Source organism: Arvicanthis niloticus, chromosome 2 (assembly GCF_011762505.2).
Source record: "Arvicanthis niloticus isolate mArvNil1 chromosome 2, mArvNil1.pat.X, whole genome shotgun sequence".
Classification (NCBI taxonomy): Eukaryota; Metazoa; Chordata; class Mammalia; order Rodentia; family Muridae; genus Arvicanthis; species Arvicanthis niloticus.
In genome coordinates, this window is record NC_047659.1 from 86,948,823 (window position 1) to 86,962,456 (window position 13,634).

General features: G+C 37.5%; 1 long non-coding RNA gene across 2 annotated transcripts; it reads right to left on the reverse strand.

Annotated features, from left to right (window-relative positions):
* Positions 1-1,871: 1,871 nt before the first annotated feature.
* On the reverse strand, positions 1,872-13,021 carry LOC143441183 (uncharacterized). 2 transcript variants are annotated; one of them, XR_013108412.1, is made up of 4 exons: positions 12,940-13,021; positions 11,950-12,088; positions 11,012-11,061; positions 1,872-3,638 (listed from the first exon to the last, which is right to left on the reverse strand). It is a non-coding gene; the product is annotated as an uncharacterized LOC143441183 (long non-coding RNA). The 2 variants fall into 2 exon arrangements; XR_013108411.1 differs by lacking the exon at positions 12,940-13,021 and adding an exon at positions 12,700-12,795.
* Positions 13,022-13,634: the final 613 nt, after the last annotated feature.

The window sequence follows — 13,634 nt, forward strand, 5'->3', positions numbered from 1 at the left end:
AATGAGTTCACAGAGAATTCAAACCAAATCAGCAAACGGGGCTGCCAACGGCCACCTCTGCTGGCTTCTAGGACCCTCTTGGCGTCCAACAGCACAGCAATCATTTCCAACAAAAAATTGATTTAGGCACCGAGACCCTGAGCTCTAAACTCCATGGGTCATGTCTGGTTTTGCTGTGCCCTATAGAACGTAGTCACCATGATGTCTCCCAGGGTGTAATCTACAAATAAAGGATCCACAAATAAAGAGGGCTCTGTTAAATAAATATCACAGAGTTAGTCTTCTCCTCTCTCTGATGTTCCCATCTTTCTGTCTGCTGGTTACTTGGACCCCAAGTTCATGGGGCATGATAGAAAATTAACCATCTGTGACTGCCCACCTTTCAAGGGAAACAAAAGTTTATCCTCTGTCCTTAGAGAGTGGGAGACACCTGAACAAAAGTCTCACTGTTAATATGTGAATTCTAGGTACTTTAGGCTAAAGCAAAACACTTAATATGAGCAAGATATGTACAAGTTAGGAATTGCTGATTGAAGAGGCATTTTGATAGCGATGGACAATATCAGTGTGGTGCCTCAGCAAAGACCTCTGCTTCTTGCATATGATTGCATGGTAATCTTACCCAACTAGTGTTTTCTTAATGTCCTGGGGAGCCTGATCATTGTAAATTACCTGTGACATCTCATTAATCCTCTTTTTCCTCACAAACGCATAATTAATGGTAACATTGACAATAATACACAAATTAGCTAAGTGACGCTTTATGGTGTTGGTTTTGATTAACGTCAGGAACCCAAAAATGACATTAATGTAATGCAGATCCCAAAAGGCAGTATGCACTTTGACCCCAGACATACATTTCGTTTGCACCATCACCAAGATTAATCCTCCCTCTGGATGAAGACGAGACAAAACTCTGGCCACTGGCAGTGTGTGCCAGGCTGTTGAGAAACAAACAGCCTCTACTGCATTTGTTTAAGAAGGAAATCTTAACGCAGAGAAAACAACAGCAGAGTGTCGTTTCCCATTGTCTAGTTAGGACAAAGATAAATGAGGCACTGTCAGCCGGAGATCAACTGCTTCTCCACTAACTTCTATTATTTGCTTATTTGTGGACCAGTGTTTAATTAAAACTATACCTAGATACATGAACCCCATGACAAAGTGATTGAGACCACTTCTATTCCACTATAAACGAGGTGGGGTTTTTTGTTGTTTGGGGGTTGGTTTGTTTGTTTGTTTGTTTGTTTGTTAAATGAAAATTAAGTTGAATATGCATTTCAACCTGCAGGATCTCTCCAGGGTTAATTCTTATTAACCACAGGAGGATGGGAAAAAAAAATCAATGACTGAGGAAATATCCTTTGTCTCTGACTTGAGTAGTAAAGAGAAAACAGAAGAAGGAATCTGGATGACGTAAAGTTTGCTTTGGAAGTGAGGTATCTTTACAGATGGGAAGGAATACTGTGATTCAAATTCAGAGACCCTTTCCCAGGTTACAAAGGTGGAGCATACACACTCTAAGGCAGTGGAAGAATGACCCTGTTACAGCAGCATCAATCTCTAAGGTCAGGTTTAGTTGTGAGTTGTTATTATAATCCCACTTCGCTGGTCGTGATTTTCACAAATCCTAGTTGAGCGCTCAATCTTTTTAACACCCTAAAGAGGTGGCGTATGCTAATTTTTTTAAGATGAAACCTCCTCTTTTCTTCATAACAATTATTTATAGCCGAAACCCCCTAATGGTACATATAGTTTTTGAAAATAATGCAATCGTTCCATTCTTGATTAATTTGACACCTATTCATTTAGGCTATTTTTCAAAGCGTTGCGACTAAGCCCCGGCCCTGGCTAATGATCATATTCCGTTTCAATAATGGAGTAGAAAGAAAAGCCATATTTCCATGCTTTGTTCTTTTATTCACATAAATAACTACCATTTGGAGAATGCTTTATGGGCAAAAATATACAACACATAAAGCAATGTTTTAAAACTTGAACTAAATCTACCAGAACTGGAAAGATCACCAAAATTACAAACCATTGTTAATCATTTTGATTTTTTTCAAAAGATATTTATAAAACAAAACAAGAATATCCTAAAAGAACATTTTAGTTGCTATGGGCATGCATTTTCAACTATAATTCCTTCCTAATTCCTCTCATCCTCAATAAGAAAACAGACTGTCTCACAACTGCTTTTCCTAGCAGTTTGATTTTGAAAAATCTCTCATCTGTCCCTGCCTGCAATACATTGGCCTTATGGCTAGGTTTCTCTCTCTCTCTCTCTCTCTTTTTTTTTTTCTTTTATATTTTTTTAGTTAACGTTACAAGGAACAAAATCATCTATTTTCAGGGGATTATTTTGCATGTTTGATCATCTAAACATTATTTTTAAAGCGAGAGTGGCTCATTTCTCCTACATCAATGTATTAAGTGTCAGCTACGCCCACTTGTAGCAACTCACACAACCCCCTGTAAAACAGACGGGAGCTGAGGAGGAGGGGGATTCCTTCAGAGGTCGTATTTTCACTCTGCCTAACTAAACTATAAATTGAGATTACGACAATAAATTATTTTTATGATCTGGGAAGGAAAAGGTATGGGTTGAGTTTTCAAAGATATTTGGATTTAATTCATATGTTAAATAGGCCAAGGATAACCAAGCGTTAGAAGAAATTAAACCTGGCCTTATATTAAACAGAACCCCAAATGAGGCACTCACCACCAAATTAATTAGTAATTGATAAATTCACTAGAAATATATCATTTCTTCATACTGTAAAGCCAAACAGGATGATTGAAAACTTCAAATACAAAAAAAAAAAAAAAAAAAATAAACAAACGACCCTGACAATCTTTTAATCAGAGCTATTGTTTACAGTGTGGCTTTAAGGTCGTCGTAGAAACATGTTTAACTCGTTAAAAACACTCATCCAGCTATAAAACTACTTTCTTAGGTCGTTTGAATCCTCTATAGCAAGCTGAAACCTCCCCCAAATGCCTTCATTGACATTTTTCCAGCAGTTACAATGGCTCAGAGTCCAAATGTATCATTTTCTCATTTCATCTTCAGTTCTCAGAGAGCAATCTGTGAGGCCATCGTTTTACACGAATCCCTTTTCAAGTTTAAATGCAGTACACTAACTTTTAATAAGATCCCCGAGGTGCGGCAAATAAAGAGGCCGCTTGTGGAAAAGTCTGTTTTCCTAAGAGTTTAATCGGATATTTCTACACCACAACATTATGTAGACATGGTTTTTTTGCTTTGAAAACATAATCTTATCAGAGGGCAGTTGGTGTAAAATTCCTGTCTGTTTTTTTACCTTTGAATGTGAACTCTATTTCTAAGGTTCCATAATGATGTCTGCAGCTAAGGCATTTCCTTACTGTAGAGTCTTACAGGAGCACAATTAACATAAAAGCACATAACACTTTTAGCCGGATGTCAATTTAGTTCCCCGGACAGTCTAACCTTATCAAAGTGTCCCCTTCCCATTGGAGGAAAAGACATGACAGCATGGTTAAAGCTGCATCTGAATTTGTCTTTTTGGTATTTTCCTCTTGCTGAAATTTTTTTTCTTCACAATACACAAAGGAGATGGAGTCTTCATTTGTTTCCTCTGGTGAAGGTAGGTCTGCCAATGAAGAAAACACACACGTCTCTCTCTGGATGGAAAAGCTAAAGGAAATTGGTGACCAAAATACAAACACTTAATTCTTCTGACTGTATTTTAAAACACAACTGTGGTTCTTCCATAATTCTATGCAGTGAAATATTTCATAACATTACATAAGCTCTTCCATGGTTGTTGGTTTTTTTTTTCCATGAAAGAGTGGTTTGCAGAAAGCCTCAACGTTTCACTTTTTCAGCAAGTTACTTTTACTTGGAAGTAAATTGACACTTTGTGGGAAAATAATAGTTACTTAGGCATAGCCGACTTACCTGTTGCTCTCTGAAAATCCCCACCCATGAAAGTGTGATTTTACTTCAGTTATTAGGACACACCACCAACTCGTGGGGCAAGAGAGGGCGTTATAAACAGACCCTCTGGATCTGCGTTTGGATTCAGAATTCTGTTGTCTTGGACAAATGGTAACGAAGTTGCATAACTTAGAGTCCAAAAGAACGTTCTGATGCACACCTCCACTTTGGTGCTTCTGGGTAACGGCCCTGTGGAGACTGTCTTTATTAAGGGTCTTAATGAGTGCTCTGCCTGTATTTTTCTACTAGGGATGTCAAATAAGGTTCAAAAGCGAATGTAAAATGCAATGCGGTGACGCGCACTAAAAATAGCACTATAAATCTGTTCATTTTGTTTAGATAGTCTCCAGAGTTGTAAAAAGTAGGACTGCTCAGCTTTATTATTGTTTTGGAAAAACTAATTCTGTAGAGAATAGACCACTGACGATACTGGATTACTTTTCAGAAGATTTATTAAGACTGTCCGTAGCCTTAATTTTTTTTTAAAAGGAAACTTTATCCTCTATTTTTTTCCCTAAATCCAATAGAATCTTAAATGGAAAAAAAATCCATTTACTCATTAGAATTAAGATTTTTCAGAGTAATTTTTATCTAAAATGGAAATTAAATTAATTAAAATTCCAAATGGCATTCTCACCCCCAGCAATCAGTCAAAAATATGTTGCTTCCTACATTTCCAGTAAGACAGTGTTTACACCTAGTTTACCATGAGATATTAAAAATAACTCCAGGAGAACATTTTCTAGAACATTTACAATCTGAATTAGACAACAAAAAACAAACAAAAAAATCAGGTACTTCTCTGTGAAATTACATTGTAATTAGGTTACTGTAAATTACATTGTTTGATGAAGGATGTATTTTTAGAAAACCACGCAATTTGAATTTGAGAGATGGGTCAGACTGAGGGGAAGCATAGTCCCTTACAAAGGCTTAGGAAGGGGGGTTTGTCTTTTTTCTTGAGAAGAAGTGCAGGAGGCATAAACCCTTCCTTCCTCCTGCCTCATGATAGCCACAGGATTCCAGGGATTGCTCGGGTGACTTTGCACTTAGGCCAAGATTGATTGCAATCCAGGGCTTTGTTTTGTAATGCCTTATCCCAATGGAGGCATGTATAAACAGACAAAATGACTAAATTGGGCAGCAATCTGACCTTTCTGAAGAGAGGCAGTTTAAAAAAAAAAAAAAAAAAACTGCATCAACTTTTCTTTGAAGAAACAAGCTTCATGTCATTGAAGGAGCTGTATAGCTCAGCCCGTTTGCTTCCACACGGCTAGCACACTTGAATTACCAAGAAATAGGAGCACCCAAGCTTTGTGCCTTCTTCTCCCTGCCCCCACTCCCAACCCTCTTCCCCTTGAGTTCAGAAAGAAAATAGTGTTACTAGTCAAGTGATCATTGTCAAAACCAAAGCAAGTGCCAAACAAGGCAGAGCCAAGCGATCATTAGTTCAGCATTCAGCTCAGATTTCTCTAATGTTCAATTAATGGGCTAGATTTCATCCAAGTTGGGTTTTGTTTTTTTTTTTTTTTTTTCCTTTACTTGTAAAGTCTTGGAAATGCTTTAAGCCATCTTTTAAAGGGGTTGTACAAGCCAGAATTACAGTCTTTAACCAGTTAATATTAAAATTTTTAAAACTGAACTATGGTTTCTGACAAACTTAGGTATCCCTTTTTCATTACGAACAGTTAGAAATGACTAGTTCAGTAGATTGAAAGAATTTGCTAAGAAATGTACCAGCGCCACATAAGAGCTGAATGTATGCGGCTTAAGACTTCAGATGTGAGTAGCACATCCAGCTCTCACTTATTGAAAGGTTCTGATTTAGGTAGAGAGGTAACAGAGAAGAATGTAACCCCATCTCTTAAGTTATCCTAGTAACTGTGAATGAGAGTCTGCATTTCACATAAGTAAATTATATCTAATGTTTCAAAAATTGAGGGTGCTGTTTTATTTTTTAAAACTATTTCTTGACAAATGCCACCATTTTTTTTTTAAAAAAAAAAAGGCAACTACCAACATGAAAGTAACCAAGCAGAACTTTCAAAAGAGAAAGGAAAGCAATCCCATAATTTTTGTTTGTAAACCCATTGACATAAAGAGTCTAACCTGTCACAAATTATGCTTCACTGCCGTCTGTTATTTAGGAACAGTCAAAGCCGACAGCGTTTTGCTTTCATCAATTTTGTGTTAGAATTTCGAGAATCTGAATTTGGGAGGACATGGGGCAGGGAACAGAATAGCGTAGCTAGATGGCTTCTTTCCCTGGTTATGTATACTTAGAGCTCAGAGATCCAATGCTGTTTGTGCTGAAGAATATAGTTGCTGCATCTAAAGGGTAACTCATGGGTTGTTTAGAAATATTTTAAATGTCTGCTAATGAGAGGCAGGGAAGGAAAAAAAAAAAAAAAAAACACAGACTAGAGGAGAATTGGTTCCAGGGGCAGTCACACCATCGTCAAAAAGATTAACGTGCCACTAGGGGACAGCAGAAAGTCACAGAATAAGGCACTGGCAGGGACCAGAACAAAAGGCTTTTCTTTGTCAAAAGAGAGAGGGAGATGAAGGAAAGAGACAGAGACAGACGGATAGAGAGACAGAGAGAGAGAGAGAGAGAGAGAGAGAGAGAGAGAGAGAGATTACCAAACACAAATCATTTTACAAGTGATTCAAAGTAAATTTTTAAAAGCAGTTTAAAAAAAAAAAAAAAAAAAAGGTCAGCAATCTATTTTTAGATTAAGTTCTGTGTACCAGAATGCTATAAAGTATATATAACTATTATGTTGACAAATTCAAACATGATTCTATTTTCTGCTATTTAGAGCAAAGAAAAGTTTGTCCAAAAAAAAAAGCAAAAACAAAACAATACACTATAAAACCTATTAGATGGAATCACTAATGACCAAACCCAGCATTTGCTCAGCACAGCCCAGTGTAAAGACGGTCCTATCCATTTTCAACCAGAACAGAAGTACAGGTAACTAGAAAGGTGATCACAACTAGCCCAGAAAACAGGGAATGAAGTGCTTGCACAGGCCCACAGTACAGTAAACTGGAACACTTACACATAATTCTGAGTACTGTGGGAGTTGAAATGGCTGAGGAGGGCCGAAATAATTTAACATTGGTGATAATCTTAAAAGCTAAGATGCATCCTTGAGCTATTTTCTGTCTGAAACACCTACCAGTGTGTCTGTGTTTCTACAACTAAGATCATCCCAAGCGCTATAGGTTTGCAACCACAGATGACTGCCTTAAAAAAGCAACATTCTTATCACTCAGTGAGACTTAGACTTTAAGTTTCTTAAATCCATGAGTCTCCTTCCTTAGTTTGATCTTCACAAAGCCTACATCACTGGCCACTCAATCTGTATCTCCTCTGCTAACAATGTCAATGATGTTTGGAATTATTATTTATTATTTTTAGTAATTCCTACTATTTGGATACTGCCTCTTTGATGTGGACATTTCTAGTTCTTGCTTTGTGTGGTATGTACATATTGTTTACATGTCTCATAATCACCATTTCTCATCATGCCATAAAATCAAAAGGTTGGGAAAGCTTTGAAAAGTCATTCATCCCTTTTCTGGTTTGTGTGTATTGTTTTGTAAAGGCAGAAATAAAATATGGCCAATCTGCTTCTTGGCTCTGATTCTCATATTTAATGACACGGGTTCCACAAAACAGTGTCAAGCAGCAATGAGTGCTATTTCTCACATACTTGGGCAACTAGAATTCTTTTCCCATGACCAAAACCAAAACTTTAGTTAAAATAGTCTGCTTATAAATACCTCCCATACTTTTCTCTTCTTTATTTTTTTTTATGCATCCATCCCTCCCCCCCCCCCCTTTTCTTTCCATTCTGTATTTCATTTTTTTTTCCGGCCAAATATCCTAAGTAATACAGTTCATTCATCCCATATGGTCTCTGGCCCCAGATCACAATTTATCCACTCTTTTCCTCTCTGGGGTTCTGCATGGGGGATTGTACTTTCCTTTTTATTTTTCAACTTGAACTTTCTGACTTAAAATATAATTAATAACCATAAGTCAACACAGCCTAAATCCAGAAAACCTGACGGTTCTCTCCTTGCACATCTCCTGGGGTTGGGAAGGCTTCTTAATATCTTGCTTGAATCCCCACTGACTGCACTTAAGACTCCACGGCTTGTACTGTCCTCAGAGGAAACAGAGACCAGCTGTTCACCTCTACCTGCAAAGGGCTGTGTTCTGTCATAGATGTGAGGGCTGCTGGTGAGCCTTCCAGCTCTCCCTCTCCAGACTAAACAAGGCCGCTGCTTCACCCCTGTTTCACTGGGGCTATTTCTCAATTCCTCAGTCCTCTTGCTGCTGTCTCTGTACCTACTCTAAACTCTGCACATTTGGCAGAAGTCTTGAGAAGAAAAGGGACACAGTAGGATAATAAGCAATTGATGAATATTGCATGTAATATGGATGGCTAGTCATCTATACTCCTGAATTCTTCTATGACCGTCAGTATTTGTGGGTGAGCAACAGGTCTATGTTTTAGCCCATAAGTACCTTTCTTCCTTACTTGGAATTAAACAAATCCTTCCTGACTCATAATTAATGTTTATCATTCTAATAGTTAACTGTTTTTACTTTTCCCCCAATAACGCTTACTTTTTCTCTTTGCTCCTATACTTCTTTTTACCTCGATTATTTTTTCTCAAATTTAATTCACAATAACCAACATAATAACAAAAATTGATGTTTTTAGAATGCAAAATTAATTGAAATGTGTATTTAAATAACTTTGTTGTGATGTTTAGTATGGCTTAAAGAAACAGAAAGTCTGAAAAATATTAGTGCTACATTAAGAACAAAGTAAATTTTTCTTTCAAACATAAACACTTGATTAGCCTGGCATGAGAAAAAAAAAGAGAGGAGGGCATCAATAAGTGATGTTAGTTTCTGGAAAACTAAGAAGCCTCTGGCTTTCACCTTCGCTCAATCTCAGGAAAACTCTGTGAGTTACAGGTTTCTTCATAACTGTACCCACTGCGATGCCTCACGCTTTATCAACACGGAGAAGATAGAAGTGAAGAGAGTTACCTCCTAGTTCCTCATCCCTGCCACTTGCAACTCTCAGCATGCTTTCAGCATGCTCGCCTTGTAGGATAGGTTATTCCACTTAGAAATTATATTCAGTTTTAAGCCTGGAGATAAGTATACAGCAAATTCTGAGCTGTATTCCCATGATAAGCCACTGATAAACAGAATAGCCAGTAACAAGAAAAAAGCAAAAAAAAAAAAAAAAAAAAAAAAAAAAAAAAAAAAAAAAAAAAAAAAAAAAAAAAAAAAGCAAAGATGACTATGACGTCCTGGTGCTGCCCCAAAACTGTACGGTGACCAAAAAGGAGGGGGGGGGGATTGCTAATTCATACAGCTTTAACATAAAATTATGCTTTGATGCTCGAAGTGTTCCTTTCAGTCATCTACATAAAAGGAGACGGCTATTTTGAGCAAAACACTCATTATCTGCTATTTATCCCATGCCGTAATTTCCTTTTATGGTGCTAGGGATTGAACCCAGAACCTTGTGCATGATAAATGTGTGTTCTATTCCTAAGCCACATCCCACATCTGTGCACCACAAACCTGGCCTTTTAAAATAAAATCAAGAAATTCTATAAAACTGCTTGTATGGTTTATTACCTATTCATTCTCAAAATAACCTTCAGCAGAATGAAGAGGGCCCATTCAGGAATTAAACCTTCAAAAATGTTATCATCTCATTCAGATGCTAGCCTACAGATGGACTCATACATGGATACTCCAGAGGGCCACTGTTTCTAATGCCTGCATCCAAGAGGCTCAAAGGACAACATAAAATATCTGTTGACTCCATGTGCACAGGTCTTATACACAAGAATTCCCCAGACTGACTCTTTAAAGCTCATTAGCGACCTTCATGAAGGAAGTACTACCTTTCAGGAAGTAGAATTAAGAGAATTAAAGGTCCATTTTTAAAATAATTTTAAATATTGAAAAATAAAATAAATAAAGCATTGGGAAACTATTCTAGCTGTCATCTGACCCATGGTGAATGCGGACTGTTTACTTACACAGGGATCTTATCTGAAGGTCAGAGATGTAATCAGAGCCTTAAGAAGTACAAAGGAGACCAGTAAAAAGAAGATAACATGAAGACCTTATTTGAGGACATTCAAAATTAGGATGTTAGTGGAAACAAGTCAAGCTTAAGAAAAACCTAAGTACCTAAGTGCTAAGCAGGCCTCCATAATGAACTCTGTGGCGTTCCTAATGGGAAAAGCCACATGGAGGTGCACTGCAGGCTCCCAACCAAGGAACACAGCCCAAGTCCTTCCAAACAGGCTTGTTGGCATGAGGCATGTGAAATGGAAACAGGTGTCCCCCGAGTAGACAGTCCTCTTGTCTGGAAAATATGAAGGACCTTTTAACCATCCTTGCTTCCCATTGTCTAGAGTCTAGACTCTAGAAGGTTCTCTTTGAATCATCTCACAATGTGATCCTTTCCCTGTCCGAATCTGCAATCTACCTTTTCCCTGTCTCCCTGGGGTTCATCATCTCCCTTTTCCTATGGAGCAAGGATATTTACTTTGTTAAATTATCTTATGTCTCTCTCCTACTAATGTTCCTTCTTCTCCCTCCATCTTTTCTTCCTTCCCATTGTTCCTCTCTGTGTGGCTCCCTCTATCCCCTCCACCTACCCCTGTTACTCTGCCATCATGTTGTGGCTGAGTTCAGAGTCCCTTCCTCTGTCACCCTGCACAACCTTTACCTACAAGTCTCATTCTCTGCTCTAGTTCAATGTAGGCCACAGTGCATTTGGGGAAGGTAGCTCATGTGTGAGGTGAGGAAGGGAGTCAGTCAGGCTACCCAAGAAAACAAAGAATGTCTCAGGAAGAGTAGATTTTCTTTTTTCAAAATATCGTTTTCTTAATGCAAAATGCCAACACATGCAAAACCTTAAAGGTCTTATCCATAAAACACCATTGTTGCATTTTATACACACTGACTTTATATCCTGCAGGTGCTCCTCAGGACCAGAGTGAAGCAATTTCATTTTCTAAAAAAAAAAAAAAAAAAAAAAAAAAAAAAAAAAAAAAACCTTTGTTATTTCCCAAAAGGTTTACAAATGATTCCTCTGGTATAATTTACTAAAAGAAAGACAGATTCCACCCCCACCCCCAACTATCTGAATACTTCAGGAAGCTCTAACAACGACAACAACAAAAGAAGTTTATCAAGTCTGTTCTTACTGGAGACACAATTTAAGTAACCTATTGTGCATTTCATTTGTAAATAATTTATTACTGAGTCCGAGCGGCCACGCTTTCTAACGTGTCTAAATCAACAGGAGGCAGGACTCAGCGCAAGGGCTCACCATTAGCTCAGCTAAATTTTTGTCAAGAGTATATGAAAGGCATGGTTAATATTTAATTGAGCTTATAACCCAGAAAGGCTCTGTCATCTACTTCATTGAAATGATACACTAGGCTCACTTCAGTCTGTGTTCCTCTTTTTGGTAAAAAGGAAAAAACTGTTTAAACTTCACATGAATGAATCACTTTTAGAAACTAAGTTTTAATATGCTCTATGATCCCACCTTTAAATACTGAACGGCCATTTATATTCGAACTGTCACCCTCCTCCTGCCTTCTACCCTCCAAGAACAATTGTACAGGTTTTCCATCTCCATCTCCAACTCTCTCCATGACAATCCAGGAGCCTGGAGAACAATAGGGGGGTTTCCTATAGTGCCTGCTTGATAGTTCTGGGGTGTGAAAGTCTCTCCTGGCAGATTAGGCTGATACTGCATATTCAAGCACATACAATGATGTGTTTGTCATTGCCATTGACCTTTGTCTCTGAAGTTTCCTGACAACCTTCCACAGTTATTGACATTACAAATACCAGCAACCACGCGCAGGGCAAAGTATAACCTTTCATTTACCTTCATGTCCCTCAAATGACTTGTGTGGGGAGTTTCAACAAAAGCGGCAAACAATGATACTGTTGATTTCTTCCCCCTTAACTTGCTAAAATGTTTTTCCATTTTCCTCTTGTTCTCAGAAAATCATGCCAATAACTCTCTACAAAGGAAACGATTTCAAATGAATACAGGTAATTAGAAGTGTCAAGAAATCAGTAAAGTAGGGTGTCTGCCATCATTTCTGTGGAAAGAGTGCCAGATTCTCTTTCAAAAAGGTCTTTGTCATTTTTTTAATAGAAGCTAATTAATGTAGACTACAGTAGAATACTCAGGATCCCAGTTGCTTGTCTTTCTTGCCACAGAAATGGGACCATAAAGATGTTTTGATATCTAGAAACAATCTTCTGGGGTTATTTAAAAATGACTTTTAATTACAAAAGTAGTCCTTTTACTCTTCTCATTTTAAAAGGGAAAAAAAAGGATTCAGAAAGAACATATTTATTAGAAGACAAAGGAAAGAAAGTTTTAAAGGAAAAATTCTCTGGAAAGTGAAACAACAGGATTTGATTCAGCTGACAAGGCTTGCGGTTGCTCTGTATTAACCTATAATCTCCAGTTCTTCTAAGAGTAAGAGAAATAGCTCGCACTACTGTCCTACCGAATACAGTCACACACTTCTGACACTGTGATACCGTGGGCGATATGGGATTTCTTTTTTCTCAACAACCAAAGCTGAATTGACTATTTGACTCTATTAAAGTCCCCTCTAACCTTAGGCAGGTGTTGCAGCTCAGTGGGAAAATGACATTCCTTAGTATGCACTAGGCCTTGGGTTCAATCCTCAGCAGGGACTGGGTAACACCCCTCTATGACATCATGTTTAGAACCATCCTCATTCACTTGAGATGAGAATGAAATTGAAGTCAATCCTAAGTTTACCCAGAGGCCACCGTGTGCTGCTGTGTGCTGTGCAGATGGAATGAGGCTTCTCGGGGCGGTCCATGTACTTACATGTGCAGTCATTCACACAGCGCTTTAATTTCCATAGGACGTTCCTTATCTTAAGAGACTACAAGCAGTCTCTTTTGAAATTGTTGCCTAAAATCTTGATGTTAAAAATTAAAATCGTGAGGTCATTTCAATATTGACTTTAACATTGAAATATTGATTAATTTAGGATCATTAGAAAAGTACACCTAGCCCCATAACCACAGTGATCCAAGTTTCTTAAGTCATGGTCTTATTTTAAATACAGGCATGTAAATAAGAACCCAATAAGTAGGCTCGTTATCATTTCTTCCTAGAAATAAGATGCAATGAGGAAACACATTCGAACTCTTCTAATAAATCTTTGTCAGCACAACAAATGAAATAAGGTTCCATTTTCCTTCTTAACCCCCTATTTTGAAATTATCTTCTTTTGTAGAATCCATTCCATTCATTGGACAAATAAAAACATGAAATTTTAATTAATGTGTTAATCATATGTTATATCACTTGCAAGTATATATTGGGAAAATCAAAATCTATTGTATTTTAGTGGATGAATCAGACAAATCAGATTTCAGAAACAATAAACCTGGCAATTTTAGAAAAAAAACATTATATTACACACAAACATGATCTTTTAATGTGGGTGTTAAATTGATGCCTAAAATATAAAATATTTACCTTTAATGTCTTGCTTTCTATTCGTAATATTGCAA